Source organism: Nycticebus coucang, chromosome 17, assembly GCF_027406575.1.
Source record: "Nycticebus coucang isolate mNycCou1 chromosome 17, mNycCou1.pri, whole genome shotgun sequence".
Taxonomy (NCBI): domain Eukaryota; kingdom Metazoa; phylum Chordata; class Mammalia; order Primates; family Lorisidae; genus Nycticebus; species Nycticebus coucang.
Window position 1 is genome coordinate 78,424,028 of NC_069796.1, and position 6,650 is coordinate 78,430,677.

Below are 6,650 nucleotides of genomic sequence, written 5' to 3' on the forward strand. Positions count from 1 at the left end.
CTAGAATGTCGTGGATAATTCATCACAAAGAACTCGCACTTTGGCTATACTCCACAGAGAAGTAAAGTTTTGTGACCTCTGAGTCCCCCTTACTGGGCTACTAACCTTGGACTCATTATTTTATCTTTCTGAGCTTCAATATGTTCACTGTATTTGTTTTCTGCTATTGCTTTAAAAAATTATCACAAACTTCATGACTTAAAACAACATACATTAACTAACCAACAGTTCCAGAGATCAGAAGTCTAAGATGGGAGGGTATTCCTCCCAGAGGCTGCGGGGGAGAACTGTGCTCTCGCCCTCTCATGCCTATAAGGCGGCCTGCGTTCCTTGGCCATAGCCTGCATCGCACCAAACTCTGCTTCCAGGTCACCTCTTTTCTGACTCTGACCCTCCTGCCTCCCTCTCTGTGCTTACGTTGCACCTGTCCAGGAAGTTTATGACACTCAACCCGTCTCAAGATCTTTGAGTTCCTATAATCCCATCTGTGCTTACGTTGCACCTGTCCAGGAAGTCTATGACACTCAACCCATCTCAAGATCTTTGAGTTCCTATAATTCCAGCACTGTGAGAGGCCAAGGTGGGAGGATCAATTAAGGCCAGGAGCTCAACACCAGACCACCACCAACAACAACAACAACAAAAAGACTTGCGCTGGGTGTTGGGACATGTACCTGTGGCACCAGCTACTTGAGTGGCTAAGGCGAGAGGATCACCTGAGCCCAGGAAGTAGAGGCTGCAGTGAGCTGTGATTGCACCACTGTACCCAAGCAGTGGGCAATGGGGGGAAATCCTGTCTTCAAAACAAAACAAAACAAAATAAAACAAAAAAGATTCTTGAATTGACCCCATATCAGCATAGTGCCTTTAGCCATGGAAGGTAATATAGTCACAGGTTTGGAAGCCATTACTCTATCACATCAAGGAAGAAGCAAGAAAGGGAGGGAGGGAGGGAGGAAGGAAGGAAGGAAATTTCTTTCTTTTTTTTTTTTTCAGTTTTTGGCCGGGGCTGGGTTTGAACCCGCCACCCCTGGCATATGGGGCCGGCACCCTACTCCTTTGAGCCACAGGTGCCGCCCAGAAATTTCTTTCTTTTTAAGAAAGCTTTAAAAAGCTATCATCTTAGTGTGTGTCACACTTTATGGGGGCAAGACATGATTGCAAGAGGGACTTTGCCTAACAATTGCAATCAGTGTAACTGGCTTATTGTACCCTCAATGAATCCCCAACAATAAAAAAAAAAAAAAAAGCTATCATCTGTTTTATATGTGTAAAATTGTTCTGGGGAAAAAACATGTTCAGCAGTAGACATACAGAGGAGCTTTATATTATAAACAAAAATTCTTGGAAATATACATCTTGCCCTAACTTAGGGACCATGCAATTCCAAACCATCTTTTTTATGCTGGAAAAATGTGGTATGGTATCAAAGAAACACTTGGAAGAAATCACCACTCCCCATCTCAGTCCCTGGGAACAATTCTCTTTACTATTACTTACTTCCTTGTGGTCTTCACCCAGAAGTGACCCATTTGGCAGAGCAATCACATTGTACATACCATTCCCACTTCTGGCTTTGCTCCGTGTTATAACACTGCCGTGAAGTCATAACAAAGTGTCACAGGCAACAGGGTCCCATTTTCTATCATATACTATCATTACTGGCCATCCCCTAGAGTTGGGTGAGCTCAAGTTTATTCTAGTTTGTTTTTTCTGCATAATTTTATTTTTGCTCTTTTCAATAATATTGCTAAGAATGTATTTATTGAACTCACAGTAACTCAGGGTAGATGTATGTGTGTATGTGTGTATAAAGTGTTGAGTAAATTAATGAAGGAATGGGCAAAATAATACATAACTAAGAGAGGCAATCTATAAATGAATGAAGTTAATTAATAGACATATGGCTGAATTACTTATTTATTCCTTCTACAAATATTTGAGTAACTAATAAGAATAAATATTTAACTAAGAACCCTGCCCTCATGAAGCTTATATTCCAGTGAGGAGACAGAAGGGAGAGAGAATGAACAAATAATTAAATGTTCCAGACAATTTCAGATAGTGATAGACTGTAACAATAAAGAAATAAATAAACCACAGACGATTAGAGAAGGTGAGGAGCTATGAGGGTGAATCCCTGCAGACAGGTAGTTTGCCAAACACCTCGAGGAGAGTCATTCTGAGCTGTAGTCGAATGATGAGAGGGAACCAGCCATGCAAAGACCCAAAGGAGCAGGATTCTGTGTAGAGACAAAAAGGAAGACGGTGGTAACTAAACCAGGAAAGAGCTTGGTGTGTTCCAAAGAAAGGAGAGGCTCAGTGCCTGTAGCTCAGTGGCTGGGGCACCAGCCACATACACCAGAGCTGGAGGGCTCGAATCCAGCCCAAGCCTGCCAAACGACAATGACAACTACAACCAAAATATAGCTGGGTGTTGTGGAGGGCACCCGTAGTCCCGGCTACTTGGGAGGCCGAGGCAAGTGAATTACCTAAGCCCAAGAGTTTGAGGTTGTTGTGAGCTGTGACCCCATGGTATTCTACCCAATCTCACGACATACTGAGATTCTGTCTCAAAAAGAAAGAATGGAGAAAAGCAGGGCGTCCCCAGCACAGTGAATGAGAGTGAGGATCTTGTCTAGCAAGGGCCCCGAGGGTCAAAGCCCAAGTGAGTCATGAAGGGCTTTAAGTGCCAAGAGAAGCCACTTCTCTGAGGGTCCTGAGCAGAGGTGAGATGTATATAAATTAAATGAATGAATGAGTCATTAAGTAAAACCCAGAGATGAGAGGGCATAAATGAGTGACTATGTTGATGTGTGTGTGGTGCATTTCACGATGCACCATCCGCCTGTCTCTTCGCAGTGAAGGACCTCTTACTCAGACACCTGCTGTGCTGGCCGCCCACTGGGCTCACTTTAAGTCAAAGAAAGCTACCCTTGCCCTCCCTATGTCATACCCCCTTCCCGGGAAAACGACATCAGAGAATTGAACTGCATGGGGGTATTATGGCTTGGTCCTCTGAACCCAGCCCAGGAGAGCTCTGAGGGCTCATTCCCTGTTCAGAACCCCTCCCCAGCATGGGCTGAGGCCTTCCCGGAGACCCTTGTTGTAGCTCCATGTCTCCCTGAGTGCCATCCCTCTTATCAGTATTGAGGACGAGACACTTCCCAGTTTGCACAGGGTCTGCTGAAGTCCCCACCAGAGACTAAAAATCTCCCATCCCCGAGAGCCATTCCCTCTTCCAACAACTCCTGGGAGGAATGCAATAGGAAGACTTTCTAAAACAAATTTTTGTTTAACCTACACTGTGACCCAGAGTGTTAATACATTCCTGAAATATACTCAATTTCTGTTTATTTAAAGAATGCTTGCTTATTTGGTGCTTGCTTGAGCGGAACCACTGTTAGTATTCACTTCACTGTGGGTGTTAACCTGGCAGGATTCGCCTGGCAACTTTAATTATCAAAATATGTTTTTCTCATTTTTTTTTTCTCTTTCACTTTTCTATTTTCTGGAGGAAGACAGCAAACATCAACATGAGGCTCTGTTACACTCCGTACTGATCACTAAAGACCTCTCAGAACGGCACTGTCCAATACGGTACCCACCTCCAGTGTGAAATGGGGCCAGTGTGAATGGAGATGTGCTGTAAGTGCACTGGATTTCAAAGGGTTAGGATAAAAAAGGAAATGTAAAATATTCATACATGTTTATATTGATGACAGGATAAAATAATAATATGTTGCATAAAATATATTAATAAAATTAATGTACCTGTTTTTTTTTTGTTGTTTTTTTTTTTTTTTTGCTTTTCTTTTTTCTTAGGACAGAGTCTTGGTCTGTCGACCAGGCTAGAGTGCAGTGGCATCATCATAGCTCACTGCAACCTCAAACTCCCAAGCTCAAGTGATCCTCCTCCCAAAGTTCTAGGATTATAGACATGAGCCATCAAGTCTGACCTGGAAAACTTTTAGAACCATAACTTCATGAAGCATGAGAAACTATTTCTTATAATTTTTGGTCAAAGACCTAAGATTTCCCCATTTTAGCTTCTTTCCTGAAAGACAGCTAATGTTCTCTTGGGTTGAAAGTCCAGGTTTCTCTCTAGGGACAGGCATGACCTACTAGGCCCAGCTATTTTGACTTTTTTAATGTAACTAACAAAAAGTTTCAATTATAAATGTGTCTTATATTATATTTCTACTGGACAGGACTGGACTGGTCTCCCAGGCATTTGTTGTCACAAGTTCTTCCACCATCTTCACCAAAGGGTCAGACCTTGAGCTGTCTGAGGGGGAGCACCTTGCACCTGAACATGGTCGCAGGGGACTTCTGCGGTCAGAGCTGTCGGAGAGGAAGACAAAGGTCACCTGCCGATGAGATCCTTTTCTGTGCCCCATCAGGCCCCTCCTTTTTCATCTGGGTTTGCTGCCTTGCCTTCTGCTGTGAGCCAGGAAGCACACAGCAGACCAACGCTTTCCCCCATTGCATTTTCCAAGGTCTCAAAAGAGGCTGCCCTTGTTTTTGCCCAGCATTCAAAAGGTGTCAACAAAGGCAAGGGGTTGTCCAGGGTTGCGTGGGTGTTTGTGGGATGCCAGACATCTGGACGTCTGGAAAATTTTTGCACCAAATCTGATTTCTTCTCTTTTCAGTTTCCATCCAGCTGTTTGGCATTGGATCCTGCTGCCTCTGCTGGACGTGAGTGTGTGAGGGAAGCTCTGTTTAGACAAGTGGAAACCACGAGCTTGAGAGTCCTGGGGGTAGGCTCGCGGAGACTCCAGTCTCTCACCTGCTTGGACAAACCGCTAGATTCACATGATCAGGTGGAAGTTAATCACTGCAGAGAACACAGCAGAACAACTCCAATCCAGAGTCACCTCTGCGGGTCTTTTGGACAACTTCAGGACCCGCTCTGGCTTTTCACGGGATGGAGTTCCTCTTTGTAGAAGTTTTATCTATCTATGACGGTACACACTCTGGTTCACAATCCAGCAGGACTGGCTTCTCCTGGAGCTTGCAGGAAATGCAAAATCTCCAACCCCTGCACGAGTAAGACTTCTCCAGAGAAACAGAACAAATAGGATAGATATAGACAGAGATGATCTAGGTATAGATTGATTTCTTTTTAAGAGAGTGGTTTATACAACTGCGGGAGCTGAAAGCATCAGAATCTCTACAGATTGGCAGGCTCAGCCTGTAGTCCAGCTACTTGGGAGGCTGAGGCAAGAGAATCGCTTGAGCCCAAGAGTTTGAGGTTGCTGTGAGCTATGACATCAAGGCACTCTACTGAGGGTGACAAAGAGAAACTCTGTCTCAAAATAAATCAGTAGTGGGGCAGCGCCTGTGGCTCAGTGAGTGGGGCGCCAGCCCCATATGCCGAGGGTGGCGGGTTCAAACCCAGCCCCGGCCAAACTGCAACAAAAAATTAGCCGGGTGTTGTGGCGGGCGCCTGTAGTTCCAGCTGCTCGGGAGGCTGAGGCAAGAGAATCGCGTAAGCCCAAGAGTTAGAGGTTGCTGTGAGCCATGTGATGCCACGGCACTCTACCCGAGGGCGGTACAGTGAGACTCTGTCTCTACAAAAAAAAAAAATAATAATAAATAAATAAATAAATCAGTAGCCTTCCTGTATGCCCATTAACAACCAAGCCAAGAATCAAATCAAGGACACAATACCCTTCATATTAGCTTCAAATAAAATGAAATACCCTGGAATATATCGAACAGAGAAATATATATACTTTAACAAAATCCCCAGGGGAGCGCAGTCTAAGAGGCAGGCGCAGGCTCAGACGACCCTCCTGTGTATGTGTTAGGTTCCCTTCCCAGTCCCTACACATGGAACTGAATTGTGGAGGAGGCAGTGAAGAACTAGGCACTGTGAGTTACACAGTCCAGCCTGTGAATTGTGATTTGACTGACGAGATAACCAAACACCCAGGAACATAAGAACGTAAGTACTGACTCTTATGTTGTTGAACATTTCCTGTGACAAGATTTGATCCCAGGTGGTAAAGAAGCAAGATAAGAGAAACACATGAACGCCTGGGACTCTGAGTTGAGCACAGGGTAGGTCCTCAGAAAGTCAGTCCTGGGCACATAGTGTGTTAGGTAATTGCCCCAGAAAAGCCCCAAGTGCTGCCCTTTTATAGTGCATGCCTGTTGAATGAGCAAATAAGGTCACGTTTCAGCCTTCAAACACTCGCAAGAATCCCATTCCCTGAGTTTATAGAATGAATCTGGTGGATTGAGTTTATCGAATGGTGCTAGGTACATTAGTTATAACCAACAACAACGACCACGTGCAGGGCTCTTGACATTGCACAAAATGCTCACAGATACAGTCTCATTGGAGACCACAGCAATCCTGGGAGATGTCCCTATTACTAATATTGTTGTGTTGCCATTTCACAGAGAAGCAGTGACGCTCAGAAATAATCGGCGCCTTGTCTAAAGACACTCAGCTAATAGCAGGATGAAGTCGAGTTTGGAAACCGCTTTTTTCCTAACTTTAACATCTCCTACCACCCTTTCCTCTTTAAAGAGAGGGGAGAGAGAGAACACACACGTGCCTGGCTTTCTTTGCGGGTGTGCACACATGTGCCTACATGTGTGGGCGTGGGTGTGCGTGCTCAAGAGTTGGGGTTGGAGGA

At 44.7% G+C, this 6,650-nt stretch overlaps 1 long non-coding RNA gene across 1 annotated transcript; it reads left to right on the forward strand.

Moving 5' to 3' along the window:
- The first annotated feature begins 3,525 nt into the window (after window positions 1–3,525).
- On the forward strand, window positions 3,526–5,072 carry LOC128569090 (uncharacterized). The gene is made up of 3 exons (XR_008375273.1): window positions 3,526–3,648; window positions 4,212–4,365; window positions 4,653–5,072. It is a non-coding gene; the product is annotated as an uncharacterized LOC128569090 (long non-coding RNA).
- The last annotated feature ends 1,578 nt before the right edge of the window (window positions 5,073–6,650 follow it).